This window comes from Ornithodoros turicata, chromosome 6 (assembly GCF_037126465.1).
Source record: "Ornithodoros turicata isolate Travis chromosome 6, ASM3712646v1, whole genome shotgun sequence".
In the NCBI taxonomy this organism is placed as follows: domain Eukaryota; kingdom Metazoa; phylum Arthropoda; class Arachnida; order Ixodida; family Argasidae; genus Ornithodoros; species Ornithodoros turicata.
In genome coordinates, this window is record NC_088206.1 from 11302242 (window position 1) to 11324800 (window position 22559).

General features: G+C 44.3%; 1 protein-coding gene across 1 annotated transcript in view; it reads left to right on the forward strand.

The window, feature by feature from the left end:
* Nucleotides 1-22559, forward strand: part of LOC135399069 (phosphatidate cytidylyltransferase, mitochondrial-like) — a 121553-nt gene that overhangs the window by 47001 nt on the left and 51993 nt on the right. The gene's annotated exons all lie outside the window — the stretch shown is intronic.

Sequence of the window (22559 nt, forward strand, 5' to 3'; positions counted from 1 at the left end):
ATGTCTCGGGTTTTCTTTTAGGATTTACGGCATATTTACCATGCAGGCGTTGTTACAGTCTCCAGTGAAGTCGGCCCAGCACGCGTACTAACCTGCCACATCCCACACCACTCTGCTAAGCTGTCTCCTTCTGTACTCGTCTGTACGCCTCTCATAACCACAGTTGCTCCGCGGTGTTCACGCGTAATTAAGAAAAAAAAAACGAACTGTCGTATAACCATAAATTGAAATAGTCGCTTCGACTGTATGGTACGTCGGTCAGCCACCTAGTGACCAAGCTCTATTCCCCTCTGTGATCTCCTTCCACAGGACTCTAGTGGAACAGGCATCCTTCTGGAAGCACGGTAGCGAAATCCGTCAAACTGTGCGTGCTGGAGTGGCCGGTCTTATGTGGCTTTTGACCCCATCTATTTATATTTCTCTTTAAAGGTATTGTAAAGCAGCACCGATCAAATGTCATTTAGTGTGGCTATTCGATAGTCCAAGCCACCAGAACAAAAACTGTGCAAGTTTCATTCCAATCGACGGTGCAGTTAATTAGAAAATTACAATTAAAGATTACGGGCAACACTGTACCAGGTATTCGAAATGAATCCGTACTTCTGACACATACGGCGGCAACCACATTGCATGCGTATAACACTGGGCAGACATAACAATCCAACACAATGCACCATAAAATCCGCCCCTGCAATCCACACAACGATCCACGTCTGAGGGTAAACGGATAAGCGAACTGAAATGAAATGCTGAGCCTTTGAAAAAAATGTGTCAGACGTTCAAGAAGCCAGACAGCGTCGGGACTTGTTTGTTCACAGATGTTCACAGAGAGAGTTTGTTCATTCGAAAGAGGCCACGAACAAAAGGAGCGCGCAGGCGCAGCAGAGAAGTAGGGAGAGCCCCCATCGAACAGCGGCAGCACTGGGTTACTTCGCAAAAACAGGGGTTAACAGGTTAAACTGGGGTTTCAGAATGCATAGGTAAACAGGAAAACTAATAGTATGGTTACTAAAATAACGAAGTTCCAATGTAATAGTGTGTAATACCAATTTTCAGTGTTGCCCGCTGTACAGGGGGTTGTTTGACACCAGGCGTCGCACCGCTCCACTACGCCGCAGCTTTCATGGCAAATTAAAAATATTTGTAGCGCGTTGTCGGTTGTATGGTTCCGCATATGGTATTTAGAAGCAACAAAGTCTCTAGTCACATCACCGGCATATCATGCTTGTCTACTGCTTTACAGTACCTGTAAAAAAAAAGAAAAACTAAGAAAAAACACCAAGTACGTTAGCGGAACGTTGTGATAGGGGCCATTCTTGCAACTATAACGGATGTGTCCTAGTACATGTATATACTCTTATATTTCTTTATTTGAACAGCCCACAGCGCAGATAAGATTTTCGGCAACAAATACATCAGCATCAAAACGGCATATACTGAAAGAAAAGAAAAAAAGAAAAAAGGTTCAGAGAATAACTGACAAAAGTGACACGGCGGAGTGGAAGGTACAGTAAAGTAGTACAGCACTAAAGAAGTAGAAGTAGTTAAGAAGCAGAGTAGGTCGAAAGTATTTATACTCTACAAAGGTAATACCGTAACGGATCCTGTCAAATCCAAGAACACCAATGTTTTTTTTCCTCGTTTTTTTCTTACAAACAAACAAACGATGAAATGTGATGTCAGTGGCTTATCATCCGATTGTAATTGGCTTATCATGTTTTCGGAAACGTTATCGCGAACGCCTTTCGATCACGATCCGCAGATACGAAAAAGGAATATCGATAACGATTGCGTCCGTGCGGAGCACCGCGGGCTTTGTTACCCTTAATTCAGTGTTAGCGCCGCGAAGCAACTGCACAGATGTGGACAGATGGAGAGAGGACAACAGGAAGGTGTAGGGGACAGCGGGGTTAGTATGCGTCCTGGGTCGACTTCAGGGGGAACTGTGCCGACATTCGTCCGGAAAGTCATCGGAAAACCCAGGGAAAACCTCAGAGAGCACAGCCGGTGGGAGGATTCGAACCCACCACCTCCCAGTCTTCAGCACGACCTTGGCTACGACCAACGAGCGAGACCCGCTCGCGGCCATGCCGTTGGTCATCGCGGGCTTTGAGCCTGTCGGTTGGTGCCCCGCGAGATCCGTCCTGCCAAGAAATATAGTTTTGTAAAAACGTAAAACCAAATGAAAAAGGAAAAAAAAAGAAAAAGAGAGGGAGGGTACGAGTAATTTAAGAATTTTGGCTGTCGCTAGCATTTACAGCGGAACCTTGGAATGCTCGAACGAGAGGAAAATAAATAGGAAAATGAGAGTGATGCGGTGGTTGTCGCCGCAGGACTGTCGGAACGCGGCAGCTAAAAATAGGCAGACAGAGCACTGCTTGCTTGCGTGTCACAGAAAGGAGAAAAAAAAAAAAAAAAAAAAAAAAAAAGATGTTAAAAGTGAAGCGGCGTGACGACGCGGTACCTGCAAATAGGACCACCCGTATAACTCCCGCGTGTATCCAAGCCGCTCGCGAAGAAACAGCGTGTGCGTTCCAAACGAGCTGTGACTAAAACATTCAAAGATTGCCAGATTTCGCTTCTTTTGTTGTAAGCGACGTACAGGACAGGGCTCCAGGGTGCTAATATCTTGGAACAAGTGATAGGCCCAGCAGCCGATTTTGATTTAGTTGCGCAAAGATACGGATACGATGAATAGACTTCTACCCGAGAAACGTCATTATGACGTTCGTAGACAGACTGAAACCGAAACAAATCGGAAGGGGAGGGTTGGGTTCCACGAATGGGCACTTGTTCGCTGCCTTCTATTGAAAGAAAAGTAGGACCGAAGGTCGCCTCCCCTTTCAAGGACCACCCTAATCCCCTCAAGACCGTGGCTTTCGGGCGCTATCTTGTCCGCCCCTAGCTTCGAGCGTAGTTCAACTCTACCAAATTGGGGGCGCTGTCGAACACAATGACGTCATTTGTTTACAAACGGGGAGAGGTCTATTGTGTCGTCCTGGTTGTTTTGCATCTGATGATGATGTTGATAGGAGAGAAAAAATTGAGATGTGAGCCCGCTCACTCCGGGACAATCTGCTCCAGGTCTATAGTACAGAAGAAAGAAAACGGAAAAAGAAAAAAAAAACGTCGAAAAAGACGAGAGCTCTGCTATATGCTCTTAACGAAGATGATGAGTGAGCGCTGTGCACCCCGACGATGAATCGCCGGCCATTCGCCAGCACTTTCACAACGTCAAAGAGTCGGGGTCAAAGGGTTTTTTTGTATCTGTCCTCAAACTCGAGGGAATGTTCTCTTTCTACAATACATCAGCTCGTTCGCACCATCTGAGTTGTTGTAGGAAAATTTAATACGACGTGGAACGGTCAGTACATGGACAGCGCCTCAAAACATCTGAGTTTGTTCATCTATGTGCATGCATACAGCAAACATTATGCGCCTGAATGTTTTCATCGGAATCCCTTGACTAGAATTCAATGCGGCTGTATAATCGTTATTCTGATCCGCAACAGGACATTTTTGCGCCCTCTCTGAAAATGTCTAAGCGTTTGCTTTCGGCTGGCAGTGCTTGATTTTCATTGTCTTGTATTCAATTGTTTTTTTTTTAAATTGTCCTTTTATTTTACTTTCATTGTGTTGGTAGTTTAGTGGTTGTTTTATTGTTTTGAGGGATGCACCACGTGTGTAGGCCTTGAGCTGTTTGGAGCCGCACTAATAATCTCACGGAGCTTTATCTTCATTAATCTGCACTAATGAACTTTTATTTATGAAAGATAGAAGTGCGGCGTAACGACATCTGTTCTTTTGTTTGTTTGTTTGTTTGTTTGTGTGTGTGTGTGCTGATACCGTGGCGGTTTTCGGTACAAAAAAAGGTAAAAAGAAAAACCCGGTACATTTGCAAGGTAATTTTTGTCGCAAAGACACAAAGGAGCGCAGAACAAGAGAGCTGCTGCCTTTTCTCCCTCGCATTTAACTGCAATTGGAGAATTACGAGAAGGCGTTATTAGGGTTACTCGCCGAACACGGCAAATAGCCCTCCCATAGGTAACTTGCACTAATCAGAGCTACGAAGACTATACGTTTCACGGCTCTTCGGGTCGGTGAAACGTAATCGGTGCAGAGACCCGCCGCGTATACAAGCGGAAAGAACTCCTGGGCGGCGTGACACGAAGCCATTCACCAGCACGAACAAGGAGCCAACGTGGCGCAGTAAATTGGTTGCGGAGTCCCTATATTAGAGAGCAAATGAAAACAGTTCTCAGTGGAAACTGGGCTAATGAGATGCGAATGACGATCGCGAAAACAGGGCAACGTCCCGCAAACAACGTGGCCACGATGGACTAAACAGTGTATAATTCGAGTGCATGCTTTTATTTTCTCTTTGATGGTGACTTTTTGTGGTCTTTACGTCGGTGCAGAACGAGCTGCGCGTCTTTACTCCTTTTGCTACGTTGGTTCCAAATTAGGGAATCACTTCCCTAACAGTAATCGTGGAATGACGTAAGATAGGGAAATAACAATGACGAAGAGTGTTATACAGTACTTAAAAATCAAGTTAAGAGGTACTTTCGTTACAGCCTCCCCATTGGACGTTTCTTTATTGTATAGCACTTGTTCTTTTGCTTTATTATATTTACGTATTATTAGTATTATTTACTTTTATTGTACTATTATATTTTTTTATTTTACAGTTTTGTATTCTGGAATACCAATATAGCAGGAACTTGTCACTGACACGGTGACACCTACTGCTGGCGTGCTTGGTCAAACTTCATTTTTGTTATCTATCGAGGACCCTTTTTTTGTTCCTTTGTAGGTATATTATTGTTTTACCGTTGCAAGCGCGGGATAAATTCTTGTATCGCATACTTAGCTACTCAGTGATCGTATCTCTAACTGTGCGTCCCACTCCCTTTTGTACCTCAGTGTTTGAAATACCCGTATACAGGGTGTTCAAAATTAAGCTTTCAATAGCACTTTATAAATAGGCGAACAAAAGAAAACTGGCTGCTAATTTTCTGTTCCTTGAGTAAGAAACAGGTGCTACATAATTAGCGGCACCTGTTTCTTACACAAGTAGCGTAAAGGTATCATCCGGTTTCCTGTCATCGCTGTGTTTGCGTAGCGCTCGTGGAAGCTTAATTTTGAACACCTCGTATATACCCGCTCCTGGAGAAGATGCGCTACGTGGAAGGTACGATATTGCAAAAAAGAAAAAGAAAGGTGGATTATGTGGTGGCAGCTTCATTCCCCACACTTTACACCTTACAATTGCACCACGCATAGAATACCCCGAGACAAGTTTACAGCTGTTTGGTAGGGCGTTCAACTTCGAAACAAAAGCACCCTGGATATAGAGACTCGCACGCCACAACTAAGTGATTCCTGCATTGTTCTCATTTCTGCATTATGATAGCAAACTGCAAATTGGTGCGATCCGACGTTACACTGTATAGACTTACTAAGTATCATACCTATAGCTCTCCACATATTACACTAGGCCAGAAAGCTGAGCTATTCCTCGGCAGAAATGTTCTGCCGGACATATAGCACATCCTCGTTATAACGAAATCGCTCTTTTTTTTTCGAATTATCGCTTTATCCGAAGTCTCCGCTCCGGAAGAAATGTGTGCGTTTCGAAACGGATTCTTCGGATATACATACATACAGCCGACACAGTTTCGTGCGAACCGCGTGAGCCGGCAAGAAGCCGGTACAGCAGGCACGGCGGTAATTTTTTTAGAAGTACCATATACACTCGGAACAAAAGGCCTCAGGCGTCTACTGTCATAATTGTTATTGATTAGTTATTGTCGTAATTGCTATTATTAGTTATTTATTTAATGTTAATGATTAGTTACCTCGTCAATGCGAAAGAACGCTCTACGTTTTAAAAAGTCCGGTAATAATGAGCAAGGGATACAAATGATGTGTAAGTGCTGTTTTTTTTTTTTTGTTGTTGTTTTTTTGCCACAACCTAATAATAATAAGTTGTGGCTTTACGTCGCGAGACACCTGTGATCGTGAGCGACGCCGCAGTGGTCGGATTAGTTGTGTCGGATTAATTGACTGTGGATTAATTTTGCCCACGTGAGGGTTCTTTAACGTGCGCCCAAATCTCGACACACGGCACACCGGCCGCTTCCTTGCGGCACTTCTTCGCCGAAGACTGCGTGTGAAAGCAACTCGTACCCTGCCACCAAGTTGCTGGCGTCCTCGGCCAGGTTCGATCCCGCCACCTTGGGATCATTCTGCGAGCACGCTACCGACTGAGCCACCGAGGGCGGTTTTGCAGAAACTTCATGAACCGTTACCTTAACATGCGATAGCTGAAGTCGGCCTATGACGCATACTAACCCCCCCCTGTCCCCCACCCCTTCCTGCTGTCCTCTCAACATCTGTCCACATCTGTACGCCCCTCATAGACACAGTTGCTTCGCGGCGCTGACACGGAATGAAAAAAAAAAAAAAGATACACACTCGATACGATCACACTTGTAGAGTGAAACTCTGCAGTGAAAGGTGACGTTTATAGAACTGTTCCCGGATCCGCGCGGATGTTCACGCAACGTCCTGGTTTGCGGATAGAAATATAACGAAACCCGCGCGGACACAATGTGGACAAAGCCGAACCCCGCGGCGGTGCGCGCGGATATTTCTACAGGTTTTCCCGGCGATTTTAATCCAAGTGCCAGCTAAATTAATCCATGCCCCATAAAGTTTGCATGGCACATGGATTAACTTAGCTGGCACTTGGATTAAAATCGGCGGGAAAACCTGTAGACGTTTATAACGTAACTTTCATGTAGATTTTCCCCCCCTCCAAATGGTAGTGACCAGGGATGTGCGGCCTACTCAGTATCGGCGTGGATGCGGACGCGGATCTTACACGCGCGGCTCCTGTGCGGTGCGGATACCGCCACTGTTATCCGCGCTCATCTCTAGCAACGTTTACTGACGCAGAGCACTTCCTAGTCCAGCAGCTTCTTACGCTGAGACACAAAACGCTCCTCGTTCTTCATACAGTATATTCTCGTTATCCATCCAATCTCACTTTCCAGGGACGTCGCTTGTTTAGACTCTTCTGCAGCGTCCATCCATCACAAACTTCATATACGGAGGCCACAACATTTTTCGTTCTTTCGAAGATTCACTCCTAAAATGATGGGATAGTACGTACTCAGTCAACAAAAGCGAGCGTCTTCTGCGGCTACATGGGCAGGAGGACTGGTATACATTATGCGAGCTCACCTTTACGTGGTACTCGTGCTGTTGATGCATTACCTCATCTTCGTACGATATCAAGTAGCGTGTGACGCCTCCCTCAAAAGACAAAAAAGAATGTAATGGTTATGAGGAGGGCAATAAGATTTGTACGTTATTTAGTGAGCCTTTTGCGAAGATGTATACTCACGACGGTATGTGCAGTTCAAAAGCACCTCACTGCATATGCGACCTCACGTTTCGAGAGAGGACTCCGTACGGCTCTTTTCCCGCGATATATATGTATATACGCTGAAAGAAATGTGTTCCGGCGACCGCAAAATTAAATAGGTAGTTGCGAAAAAAAAAAAAAAATTAGAGGCAGACAACGAAGGAGTAGGGAGTACGAAAAAAAAAGAAAAGAAATATATATATATATATATATATATATGTAAAGAGGGGGTAAAAGCCATTAAAAAAATAATAAGTAAATGATGCTAGACGTGTTTGAAATTCAAACTTACAGATTAAAATGGCTTCTATGGCTGCACGTAGAGAAACAGATACTCATTGAACGATGCGACAGCACCAGAGGACACGTGTTTCGCCGTGTTTGCGGCTCGTCGGCCCTGGGCCCAGGGCCGACGAGCCGCAAACACGGCGAAACACGTGTCCTCTGGTGCTGTCGCATCGTTCAATGAGTATCTATATATATATGCATATATATATATATATATATATATATATATATATATATAGTGAAAAAAAATAGCATAGGCTCTTTGGCTGCACGTTGAACATATGTTTATAAGTCCCAAACGTCGCCACACCAGCATTGGACAGCTGTTTCGGCCTTATTGGGCCTTCATCAGCAATGCGTAGGTGGGCGACGTTTGAGCGAGTGGCGTCGGAAGGTCACGTGGAACGTGATGTCCTCCCGTCATGTCCTCTCGTCAGGCCCAATAAGGCCGAAACAGCTGTCCAATGCTGGTGTGGCGACGTTTGCGACTTATAAACATATATATATATATATATATATCTTGAAAAGTTGTAGTTGAAGTTACGTAATTATAGTGAAGGTTGAGATAAATGCGAGACAGAAGACGAAAGTAGGGGAAGTAACAAAAAAGATTTATTAACAAACTTTTATAAGGTTTATTAAAAAACGAGACTGATAAGGGGCTCGCCCCTTATCAGCCTCGTGGCCACATTTAGCTATTTCGTCCCAAAGAAGGCGGAGCCGTAACGTAGACATCGCCCCTAACTTTTATAACTTTTAAGTTTTAATAAACGTTTTTTGTTACTTCCCCCTACTTTCGTCTTCTCTCTCGCATTTATCTCAACCTTCACGATATATATATATATATATATATATATAATCAGCGGAAAAAAGCCATTAAAGAGACAAGTAAATGACACTAGGCGTGTTTGCGACCCCTGGTTTGCCAATTCCGAACGATGCGCAGCTACCCAGAGCTGACGAGCCACAAACGCGGCGAAACACGTGTCCTCTGGTGCTGTCGCATCGTTCCAAAAGTATCTATATATACGCGAGGGCATGTTGTCGCGTGATGTTTTTTTTCTATTGTGCGGCCTTTCTTTTCAAGCAAAAAACAAAGAAAGAAATAGAACACACAAAGCTTACCTCGTTGGAAGCCCCTCGGTCGGGTGTTGTCTTATCTTATCTCATTAGTCAAGTTGCTGAAAAGAAATACTGGCGTGTATGGCACACATCTACTAACAACATTCAGTTGGTCTCATTTTTTTTAACGCCTTCATCCTTTTAAAAACCTTGTTGCATGTTAGTTGTACACCCTGGCTATCTATACGCATGTCAGTGACGGCGTCACAGAAGATACGGACTCAACAACTGGCTCTTCTCTCTCAACAAAAGACGACATAAGAATGGGTGCAGAGTGTCTCTTTAAGTGGAACTGTCATCGCTACACTCCATCACCTTCTGGCCGCGGCCGTCTACCAATAAACGGTGAACCGTCTGACGTGCCCGACAAGCACTGAGACCGTGTTCCAAGGTTCAGAGTTCTTCGCTCGCGTTGTAAACGTCATACGAAAGAAAGAAAACAAAATAAAATTTCACTTCATGTCGGAACGTGCGTTACGTGTTTGCATTCGTGAATACAGTCAACCCTCGATTTATGAACACCCTCGGTTCCCCGAAAAATCGTTCATAAATCGAGGGATTCATAAATCGAAAATTCCGTTAAGTGAGTACTATCGAGCAAATGGAACAGTATTTCCGAGTTGATATTGTGTTTATAATGCAATATATTGTGTAATTTTGCTTTGGACCATGCATTCTGCTGTATCAGTCTCACAAAACACAGATGTTAGCGCATTTACACTCTGTTTATTATGCAATAGTAAATAGTTTAATTTTGCTTTGGACCATGCCTTCCGCTGTGTCAATTGAGGTCAGGAACACTTATGCAAAAACCCGTTCGTTGTTCGGATTTCGAGGGGTTAAGAACCGAGGGTGCAATACCTCGAAAACGATTTGTCTGTTCAGGCGTCATTCATAAGGGTTCACGAATAATCCCTTTGAAGGTTTTTGGTGGCCTTGGAAGGATCCGTTCATAAATTGAGGGCAAAAACGCTGGGCAACTCCTAGTTGGTTCCCAGAAATTCCATTCATTATTCGAATATCGAGGTTCATAAAACGAGGGAAAAATGCATGTAAAAAGTTTGGTTCCTCGTGCTAGTGTTCATAAAACGAGGGAATTCATAAATCGAAGCTTCATAAATCCAGGGTTGACTGTATATTCTATACGGCTCGAAGCTGCCGGATCACTCTTTGAGGAGGGACGCGTCTTTCAGCAGCATTAATTTGTTTATGCCCAGACGGTCGGTACAAGAGAAAAAAGGCTGGAGCCAAGTATGTTTCATTTCCCCTAAGGGGTCTGTTGCTCTTGAAACATTGCCAGAACAGCTCGTTTGGGCTTTTGGTCGTAGCCACGTGCCTCTGGGTACGGTCATTTTGTTTTCTAGGTTTACTACTCGAATGGACTGTGACTTTTCAGTGAGCTATAGGTGTAATGAAAAGAAAGATGCGCAAATGTTCAGCGCTCTCTTTTTCTGTGAAGTGCATTTCGTCTTAATGAAGCCACTAGACACATAGGAAGTGTGAGCCACACAATTGGATTACGCAGAAGACCGCCAGTGGAGTTTAAATAGGAGCTTGGAGGCATGAAGTAGCTGCCTGGCGAAGGGGAGCAACAAGGTGCTGAAACGGGACAGAAGTATACATACAGTTTACAGTAACAGCATTACAGCTACAGTTTTTTATAGTACAGTTACAGTTACGGTTTTACAGTTACAGTTTTTACAAATTTAAAGAACTCAGGGGGAAAGAGGTGCGAATGACGCCAGGTATAGAACCTGGGTCTTCTGGTTCTGATCTTCGGACATCAGAAGACCCAGGTTCGATTTCTGGCGTCATTCGTTAATTTCTGGGCGTTTGAGGCTTACGTGTGTGTGTCGTCTCTAATTGTGGTCTGCCCCGGCCATTTCTCGTTGGTTACGCAGTTTTTGCAGCAGAGCTTTTTGCGGTTACAGTTTTACAGTTTACAGCTGTTTACAGAAACCTTTGAGACTCTGGGCCAAAAGGCCTCAGCCTGATGAGGGGCCAGAGCCCGTGGACCAGATGCCGCAAACATCCATTATTGCATCGCTTACGTAGTGGTATAATGACACTGTACATACAGTGTACAGATATACAAATGCAAATACATTAAAGTACCGTACAAGAGAAATACACTACTCGTCATTCCCTAATATGTGTGGAAAGGAAAGCACATTACTAATTCCTTTCACTGAGTTTTATATTGTTGAAGCGCGAAGTTATACGTTTTTAAGAAAATATGCAATCTAATAACTGAGCTTTTTTGTTTGTTCGAATTGTGAACGTTGTATTTGTAGAGCTAAGTACTGTCTTTGCTCTCTCAGGGGTTACATAATGGCTCGTTTATATATTGGTCAGTATTAACACTCATCAAAGGTGCAGTTGACCAATAAATACCTTTATTTATATTTTAATAATAATAATTCATTAATAATATTTAATAATATTATTTTAATATTTTCATTAATAATATTTTCAATGAGTCTGGTACGCGCTGCATGGACTTGGTAGGCTTCGTATTTTTATTTATATTGTCTAGTCTAGTCTATGGGCTTCCTACGTGTAAAATAAGGCACCGACTGTTTGGCCGTCGCTATCGCCACTAATTCTCACTAAAAATGTGCCCATGTTATTGTGTTCGAGTCGAGGGTTATATGCATGATGACGTCACCTGCCTCGCGACGAAATCGAAACTTGGGGAAACACGTGACGTTAGCACCATTTATATTTCATTTCTATTTCCTATATTGAATCATTGAGGGACGTTCTTTAAAAACACGGAACAAGATACTAAATATACTGTTTGTTGAACATAGCTTGACCTCTTCGAAAATAAATGCACCAGAATAAAACTACGCCGTTACTGTGTCTCAAGTCAATGCCAATTTATCCGACGAGGAACGCCATTGCAATATTTGATGATAAATGTAGATATTAGCGGCTATAGACTACCTTCTTTTCTTCCTGCTTAATGCGCTATAATGGGATTTTCACAGGAGCGTAATTCTGGCAACACTGACACGACGGCTTCGATCCCCGAATGAAGACAACCCGCGTGCATCGATAGATTAGCAAACATTCAGTAATAGGCGACTCGATGAAAGCCACTATAAGTAACCTATATCACGTTCCTTACGCAACGCACAAACACTTCGATTTCCTATTCACATCGTGCCTCATTCCCCACCGCAATTCATATTGGCAATCTCCCGTAATAAACCTACATAACGCATAACTTCGAGATAGATATGCACACGCACAGCACAATCGAAATGGCCGGTGATAAACATCTGATAATATGCCCTTCATGATCTTGTTTTTGTTTTGAGCCGATTGCGTGCTGAACCGAAACAGACCCACATACAGAAGCAGACGAGAGCAAACCTGGCAGAAATGGGAAAGAAGGTCGGTCTGCCGTTCGATCCGGCGGCGGAGGCCGGTCACGCGAATACTGTGGCAGTAGACAACACTGGGAGCCAGAATGTGGGCACGCCCTCTGGCGGCAGCACGTGTGCTGTCACTTTGGAACACGATCGAAATGTCATAGCAGCTGATACTACCTGGCTTGCGGTCGCTGATGTTTCAAAAACGCCGAAAAGGGTGGGGGGGATTAGGTTGTCTTGATGCGATGTTGTTCTTCACTTTTTTTATTTATTTATGTACTGGGTAGGTGTGGCAATGTTCCACTTCGGCGTGGATGTTTGGCGTGACCTCATGGACTACTAACGCAAGCATTGTTGAGTGGCTGGCAGTCTGTTCTGTGCAAATGGAAAGCGAAGTAGAGACAAACGGATTGAAGACAACGCCCTCTCTTACCAAGGTGTCGTTTTGGCTTATAACGATTTTTGGTAATACATATACGCATCCCACGACTATAGACCCTTGCATTTGTAGAAAGTCTCATGCACGCCGTGCTGGAGTTTATTATTATTTTTTTTTTTAAGAGACGGGGAAACAGTGACGAAGATAACCAAGTAGGTTGATACTAAAAAAAAAAAGAAAATAATTTACAAGTAAATAACAACCTTAGTTTGAGAAGATGAATGCATTACAAATTACAATAACAAATTGCAATTACAAATACCATGAGCAAGAAACCGTTGCAACTTCACATATTTATTATTATATCTCTAATTAAAAAGAGGACCACTCGATACTCGCCGAATTTCTACCCGCAACGTTTCGGCAAGTCGCTGACATTTCAGCTCCACCGGCAAGTACGCTAAGGAAAATTAGTTCACATTGGCTAATTGCGCTGTTTGTCCGTAGTTTGAGTTGCAAAAGTAAGTCAGTGCGAATCGTGAAAAATTTTGCAAAGTGTGCCCAGCTTGTAGAACCAACCCCAGAAGGGAGAACGCGAGGAAGATACTAGGGACGATACCTTCTTTTCCAAGACGCACTTTTATTGCGAAGTGACGTATTCTTTACCCTTTGATCCGTGGATTAATTCTTTTGGATAACTCGTGGATTTTAATACGGACGATACCGTCCATTCCAAGACGCACTTTTATTCCGAAGTGACGTATGATTTACCCTTTAAATCCGCGGATTCTTTTGGTGAATCCAATTCCAGACCTTTCGTGCTGCGCCGGTAATTACGTCTGCACTTCTCAACTCCGTTCTAATTTTGACGGTGCCGTGTCTGCCACGTGAAGACGGCAAAGATCGCGCTTGAAGAACACCTGCCCTTGACGTGTTTCGGTGACGTCACTCTGACGCGGATCTGCCTGTCGCCCTCCCGATGCCTGTACGGCGCAATGAGAATAGGTCGTGTCTTTTCTTACGCTTCTATGACGTAAACAATATACGACTCAGTCTGAGATGATTGATGATCGGTCCCCTCATCAGTGGAAGACAGCGTAAAGTAGTTGTTATGAGAGGTCTCTCGCCGAGGAATACAGACGATGGGATATATTTGCCATTCACAGTTGGGAGTTCATGCAGGGGGATGACGACGTTAACGTTGTAGTGGCGGAGGCAAGAGACCTCTACCAAAGAAACGTCACTGTGACGTAATCATGACGTTGGTAGACATAGTGAAACCGAAACAGGGCGGGCGGAAAACACCGCCGTTTCACAAAGCTATATTCCTTCACGAAGGTCACGGGTGGCTTCTTTGTATAGACCTATACCCGAGAAACGTCATCATGACGTTGGTAGACAGACTGAAACCGAAACTAATCGGAAGGGGAGGGCTGGGTTTCACGAATGGGCACTTGTGCGCTGCCTCCTATTGAGGGAAAAGTAGGACCGGAGGTGGCGTCCCTTTCAGGAACCATCGTAATCCCTTCAAGACCGTGGCTTTCGGGCGCGACCTTGTTCGCACCTAGCACACGAGCGTAGTTCAACTCTACCAAATTGGTGGCGCTGTCGAACACTATGACGTCATTTGTTTACAAACAGGGAGAGGTCTATTAGTGGTACGCACAAATGAGGTCACGTTTTTAGTTGCTTTCGTGTCTTCATTCGCGTCCCCAGACTATACCGCGGAAAGAAAAAAAAGGCTTCATCCCAAGAGTTGCGTCGTCTGAAAGTCAATTATGATTTAGTTCGCGCTTGCTCCGTATAGAGACACCACGTGCACTTCGAGAGAAACTCGTGCCCTTCAGGCCACAGAGGATGGAAGAGCCCGGTAGCCAATTTTAGAAAAGGGCCACCGAAAAGATAGGGCTACCGGTAGAATGGAGCAGTACAAGCCCATACAACTAATAATGTGTAAAGAATTAAAAAAAAAATCTGACAACATGAGAAGCCACATTTAAACGTGACTTTCTTGTGACTTATTGATTTTTTGCTATAGTAGTTCCAGTCTACCAAGTTGGCGGCGCTGTTGTACCATCTGACGTCATTTGTTTGTAAACAGGGATAACAAACATAACACAATTAAGCCTCACAACACCCAGTTACATACTTCAATTGAATAATGGTAGTTGAAGAAAAGGCACCAGCAAGTGGGATTCGAACACAATTGAAATATATGCAACTGGGCGTTGTGCGGCTTGTGTTGTGTTTGTCCTTCTATGTTTAGTCTATGTGTTTGTACTTTTATGTTCGTCCGCTACAACGTTATATGAGAAAGATGCAGTCCTCCACAAGTGTGTGAATGTGGGAGTCACTGGCAACAATGTAGAGAGAGGATGTGTTGGGCGTGTCCCCGTGCTTCCTTGCGTTGGTACGTTGAAGAGAAGGTAGCCAGCACGGTATAATTGGCAGCGTCTCTGACCAGCAATAGAAATCAACCAAAACCAATCCAATCCAATCCAAGAATGGTAGGAAATCCAGAACCGGCAAGGAAACGTTAAGGAGAGAGCCTCAAGAGTCAGGAAGAGAGACATTTCGAATAGGTACTCTTCTTCTTCAGGGCCAGAAGAAGGACAGTCACTATTAGCAAAACAAAGTATGCAATAGAATTCTTCAGGAGGTAGGAAATTCCCATTGCTATTATGTGGTGCTCCCGACATCTTCATCGTAAGCAGCTCATAGAGTTCCTAAACAGTGGAGGTCAACGCTCTCTGTTGGATATTCCGTAACACAAGGAGGAATGGGAGTTACGGTGTGATCTCGTTTGTTCTGGATAGCAAGCAGATCTGTCACCCTGACTTATCTACCTCTTGCTCTTTCTTGGACATCACGCGACCGTATGTCCACACGGACTTAACTACAGCCGCGATATTAGCCGCGATATTAGCCACCCTTCTTCTGCCAGACAGTGACCATTACCCACAAAGAAGATTGGCCAAGGCTTAACTACTTGGCTAGCGACGGTCTTAAAAACGTCCCCTAGCGGAGAGGAAGTCGTATGGACGGCTTCAAGTTGAGCCTGCCGCCGCCGACAGGTAAGACTTTTACTAAGATCGGTGTGTGTTCGGCGAAGCGCGTATTCCATACTGATGGGTCTCTGAAGGCGGTATAGGCAACCGTTGAGAGCCTGCAAGGCCATGTTGGTGCAAATACCAACTTTAAAAACATGGAAAGCACTCCTCAACTTCTCAATAGGCACATTTTCCGAGCCAATGAAAAGCGAGTTTTTTTTTTTTTTTGCTCAGGGGGTGAGCAGTTACACGTGCTGAAACCGGACACCACGAGCTGTATAGGATTACCATGGCCAGCTAAACGAACGGCCAGAGAAAGAGCTAACTTAGATAACTTTTTTTTACCCCGTGTTAGCGCCGCGAAGCGACTGTGGCTATGAGCTGCGTACAGATGTGGACAGATGGAGAGAGGACAACAGGAAGGAGTGGGGGACAGGGGAGATTAGTATGCGTCCTGAGACGACTTCAGGGGGAACTGTGCCGACATTCGTCTGGGAATTCTTCGGAAAAGCCAGGGAAAACCTCAGACAGCACAGCTGGTGTTAGGATTCGAACCCGCCACCTCCCAGTCTTCAGCATGACCTTGGCGGTACCACCAATGAGCGGGACGCCTTAACCCGCTCGGGCATGTCGCTGGTACTTACATAACTGCTCAGCAACGAAGAAAGATGAAAGTCACTGAAAAGGTTAGCCAGCTGTAGGACTCGAACCCACATCTTCTGGATTGCCGGTCCAGGGCTCTACCAATTGAGCTAAGCTAACACGCCGTCTCAGCCACTTCCAGGGTGCGTCATCTGTAGGGACAAACCAGTCACTCTCTCTCACTCATCCTCCTTTCACTCTTACATTTTTGCACAATCATACATGCATTCATACGACAGGGATCGACGCAAGCGGCAACTGTTGAACACGAGAGAACTGATGTTCTGAGGCTGGAACAACACAGAAGGGACAAATACATCAGTTCTCTCATGTTCAACAGTTGCCGCTTGCGTCGATCCCTGTCGTATGAATGTGTGTATGAGTGAGCAAAAATGTAAGAGTGAAAGGAGGATGAGTGAGAGAGAGAGTGACTGGTTTGTCCCTTCAGATGACGCACCCTGGAAGTCGCTGAGGAGGCGTGTTAGCTTAGCTCAATTGGTCGAATCAAAGTCTCGAATTATAATAACAAGTACGAAATTAACATATCGCGCAATGTAATTTGAAGTGAACTTGTTTTTGCATTTTAGTGCCCCTTTAAGAAACTCGTCGTATGTCGTGACAGCATTCCGATAAGAAACGTTTCAAAAGTGTAGTTCGTTACGTTAACCCCAAAGTAAAGTTGTTTGCAACGTAAACCCGACGCAGTTAAAAGTTTGCAATTATAAAGCTCTTTCACATCTCTCCGAATACCAGATGCTTTCACTTCGATTACTTCTTCCAATTGGAAAGGCATCGTATTATCCCGCGAAAGCGACTACTAGCGTAAAAATCGCAGTTCGCTCAATTTTCTTGTCCCGCTCTTCTTTTTGGAATCATTCGTTCCGTACCATTTCCGCAGTGCTTTTTACTAGCACGGTTCATTTACGAGTTTACTGGCCCCTCTCTATACTAGTGGCGCTTTTTGCTGCCACCGGAATCTGGGGGAATGAAAATGTAGTGCGTTTGCCGAAATGAATACGGGGGGCAGATTGCGGTGTCATTTAGTTAATGAAAGGAGCTTGCGCGGAAAAGTTTCAAGTCAGCCGTTGGAAGTGGAGGGAAAAGTTTGAGGGGCGTTTTGTCGGTCGTTGCGACGTTGTGTGACGTTAACGACAGAATTTATGGGTACGGATTAGGTTTATTAGAAACATGTTTACTTCCGCGGTTTATTGCTTGTATTACCTAAAAGTCGTTACTATAGTTCTATATCGCATTCGGAACGAACCGAGAATGATACAGAGTGGAATTTATTTAAACGGAACCTCGATGGGACCCCGAAATTCTTTCCGTTTATCAGGAGTCAGGAAATGTGGTGCAGGATAATACAGGCTGTCTGGGATTGGTTCCAGAAGCGCACAACCTGTAAACAACGCTTGTAGCTTGTAGCTGTAGCAAACATAGTTTACAAGAGAGGGAAATATTGACAAAAACATAACGTTGCTGCTAAAAAAAATGCGACAGTCTTTGTTTGTGACATGTCACGGGGCCGCCTTTTCTGAGTGACGCCTCCATGGCTGAGAGGTTATGCAGGAAGAGTTCTTTTTTTTCTTAAAAAAAAAAGCTTGTTAGAAGCCGTCAAACTTTTGTTAGGACAAGCCGCCATCTGCAATAAGCCCATAGCCTGCCGAGTGGCATTCACCAATGGAAGCGAAAAGCGTCGAAGTAGGATGCGCGTAGCGGTGGCGCTTGTAAAAAGTTGGAGAGCACCTCGGAACCCAAAACCCGTCCAGTGTTTCTTTTTTTTTTTTTTTTACTATAGTGGCCACAGACACGGTTGCTATGCCCGTATTTTCATTTCTTAGCTCTGGATATCGTACCTTAAAAGGCTTGTCGGGCATCGGTAGATATGGGTATATCGTCTACGCTCTACGATAATCACGTCTCAAAAATTGATAGGAACGTAATAATAACTTCTACGTGACCACACGCGACGAATGAGAGAAAGAAGAGATATGTGTGGCTTCTTCGAGGCATCTTCGTTTACTGCCTGCAAACAGCTAAATGCAAAAATCCTGACAAAAAAAAAAAAAACGCACGGCACTAGTTCGAACACATCACAGCGATCACTGTGTGCATCCCGTGCGCGAATTCCTCATTGAACCATAAAGCTACGCGAGCGAGACTTCTGGTTTGTTTCTTGCCCGGAGAATTTAAAAAAAAAGCGTGTTTGAAAAACCAAACTTTGCTGACTGGTCGGAATGATAGAACCCTGCCACGGTCATAGAACCAAATCCCTTCACGTTCCGTTCCTCCATCTCTCCCTCGTCGCAACGTGTTTAGAATATGTGTCACACTTACACATTGCATCCAAAATTTGAACACTGATTTGTGAACATGTACGTGATAGTCACGCTGACGACATGTATCGTATAGGGATTTCCCGAAGATCCTTGTCTCCTATTGTAACAGATGACCGTTGCAGTAGCAGGCGAGGATATCAACCGATATATGTAACGACCTTCAACGTGACCGACATCCGTCCTACACATGCGTGAGGGAGCATCGACTTTTCAGCGCAAATTCTATTCAAGAAAGACGCCACTACACAATCGACGCGCTTCATAAAGACCACCAGTCACGAAAGTGGCCCTGTCTTCCTGAAAATAAAAAGCGCACCTTCTCGAAACAAAGCGTGCGGAAAGAATCATTAAAAGAAACCATCCTGCCGCCCTGCGAGACGAATATTCCGGCAGCGAGGCCCAAAAACGCTCTCTCTCTCTCCCTTGACGCAGTGCCCTCATATATCCTTTTTTCCCCCCCAAGTGCCTCTTTTCCCAATTTTCCTTTACAACCTCCCACTAGTACACAAACCCGCTCGCACAATAACTGCACTCGCGTTGCGTTCTTTCCTCCTCTCCCAACAATGCCATGATCGATAACCTAATTGGCCCGTCTTCCTCCTTTCCTTCTTCTTTTCCGTTTCTCTTTGGCCCTTCCAAACCAAAACTTGAAACATGATTGGCTGCTTGGTTCTCGCGTGCGGCTTGCTCTGTGTGTGTGTGTCTGTTTGTGTTGGTGCAGGATGCAGTCAGTTTGTGGGAAGATGATGGTGTGAGATAAAAAATGGTCGGAGAAACTGGAGTTCGTTTTGTGTGGAAGGTAATTCGGTTATTGAGTGGAGTAGAACGCAGTGGCGCGCTCTTTTAGCAGTATAAAGGATTTTTGAAAGTTGGAAATGGAGAGGAAAGCTGTCAGATTGACATTTCCGGGTTTAGATGTTGGGCGTAAATTTCGTTTGAAACGCAGAAAAAAAATAGAAGAAGAAAAACAAAAACAACGGAAAGAAAGAAAAAAAATAGAAAGAAACAGAGGGAGAGAAGAAAACGAAAAGCAAGAAATTAAACATCAAGAAAAACGAAAACCACGATGCTGCGTCAAGATCGCTTGGTCTCGGGTGATAATATAGGTGAATGCGCACTGCGATAAAATTGGAAGTGAATCGAAGAGAAACAATAATAAGGCTGAAAGAAATATTATATCTTTCTGGTGGACACCAGATGACTTTGCTTCGGTGTTTATGAAGTTTAATGCATGTTTATGTTCTTTTTTTTTTTTTTACTTTTCTGACGTGTACAAAACTACAAACTTGATACCTTCTTCTTTGTTTGCTTCTTGAGGGAAGACAAGGCTACCACCTTGTGTTCGCATTGACAGAGTTAAAGATATTGATAGGCCGTTAACTAATTTTAGATTTCCGCACTTTTGAGTTGTTGTTACGTTTCGGCGTCAAAAATAAATGTCGTAAGACTACACGAGTCGATAAATATTTTTGAAGCGCCGAAAAAAGCCTTAAGTGCATCACAGTGTTGGTAGGCGAATTTTCAGTTGGAATAGGGCAATAAAACGTTACTACTGTTCATTATTCACTGATGCGCACACTTGAAAACATCCGATATGCATTAAAAATGCGACAAACACACTCAACAGAATTAATACGCGGCACAACGCAAAGCGAGCCCTCTGTAAAGCATGCTCTGCCACATGGTTACTCTTTGGAAGGAGAAGCCCACTTTACAAATATCGCGGACGTTTCAAAACCGTACCATGCCCATCCCCCTCCGCCCTCCTCTGGTATTTTTATTCCACTTGCACGACTGCTGCAGGCCGGATGCGAGCAAAGCTTTATCTGATCGCAGAGAGAGTGCGGACAAGACATTTCTGATACGCAGGTTGATATTCTGATACGCTAATACAACTTGGCTCACGTTCAGTTTTCTTATTTGGTGAAACGTCTCGGCTGCCTGTCGATAGGACTCTTTCGTTATTTTCGTTCTGTTAGTTAAACGCTGCCTTAAATACGACGTGGACACCCGTCGGGCGCAAATGCAAAGAAACGAAAGAAAGATCGAAAAGTCAGCGCCACCACCGCACACACACAATAAAAAAAGATATGAATTGATTCGTACATTAACGGCACTCATAAACATTACGCCTATCCGTCAAACTCGAAAATGCGTCCGGACTCCCCCCCCCCCCCCCCCCCCCTGCTAAACGCAATAATAAGCATGCCCTACGTTACAAGTTTGTACAAACATGACTTTATTTACGAGCGTCATAAACGCGAGCTCCGTGTTCCTCGCTGAATTAATCTGGAAAAAGAGGCTCCACTCTTACTTCCGCCGTGCGTCTTAAGAAATAAACGGGCAACCCGTATTTCTCGCTCCACCCTGGGAAATCTTTCGCCTTGCGCGGATCGGACGGGGTGAAAAACTCGACTTTCTTTTCTTTCTATTCCTTCTCTCTAAGCAAAGGAGGAAAAACAAAAGACAACCGTTTGGCGCTGCTGTATAGCTGAGGCAAGCTGTCTAGTGAGTCGGGTTGAGTTTCAGCTGCGTCGTCATTTTATATCGTCCATCGAATGCTGTTACGAGGGCGAGGAGGAAACAACGCGTGACAAATGTCGGGAGGAAACGTCGCAGTAAACGTCCGATCACATAATGGGCATTGGACGAGAAACAATGTAAGACGTAGGAATAATCGATGGAAGTGGCTTTTAATGGCCGCTACATCGCTTCTTTGTTAGTTATAGTGATTGCGGCAGCACAGGAAGAGCTAAAGGATTGTCCGAATGCGGACAACTTCCTGCACTTTAGGTGCACGTACTCGACTGGTAGGCTTTATCGTTACTGTATTTGTTGCGTTTCATTTAATATTGAGGGACTAACGGAGTCCATCGACCGTGCCGCTATACGAAACTTGTATTCTGATACAACGCAACAGCTACAGCCACAGAGTACCCCATCAACCAACCAATCAATCAATCCACCAGCCAACCAATCTTCGTCAGCGGAGTTGTAGTCCGGACCAGTGTTGGGGGTTTTGCAGGTTGGACTTGAATTTGAGTGGCGGCTTCATTATGAGCAGGATTTGGATTGAATCACACATTTGCTCAGGGATTTGGATTTCGATTGAATCATATTTTTGGTTAGGGATTTGGACTGAATCGCGTTTTTGCTCAAATATTTTCATTTGGATTGAATCACGTTTTGTATGCATGAGCGACGTGCGTGCTTGCGCGACTGTGTAATGTAATTTATTTATTTATTATTTGAACATACTGCAGCCTGACTTGAAGACATCTCGCGAACAATGCTATCCATAGCATTCCACTCGGTAATGAAACGTGCAACTCGACATGCATACTCTACAATGTTGAGCCTGTGCGCACTTCTTAAAGAGGAAGCACCAGCAAACGCAAGATATTCATCAAACGGAATTCTTATTTGATGATTCACTATAGAATGAAACATCCTCAACCGAAGAGCCCGACGCCTAACACATAATGGAGCGAATCCTACCGAGAGAGCTAAGATAACTAAGCGTGCGAAAAAAAAAAAAAGGAGTCATATCTAGATAGAACAAATCGAAGCGCTTTATTTTGAACCGCCTCCAATTTAGTAATATCGGTACTGCGATTAGGATCCCATAATGCTGACAGTAAGTCCAATATACTTCAATATTCTGGCAAATAGGTCACCGAGAAAACATCTACCTGTCTGTCTACCGATCCATCTATCTAATCTAATCTAATCTAATCTACATAGTCCCTCCGAGAGGATGTCCGCCTGGCCATAAGACCCACCAGAAAACACGACATCCATGCTGCTCTCATAAACATCCTGTATGTGTGTGTGAAGATATCGTCGTACTTCCCATATAGTTTCGCATCATGTTTTCACAATCGTTTCATGACCATCATTCTACGGTGACGATTTAAAAAAAAC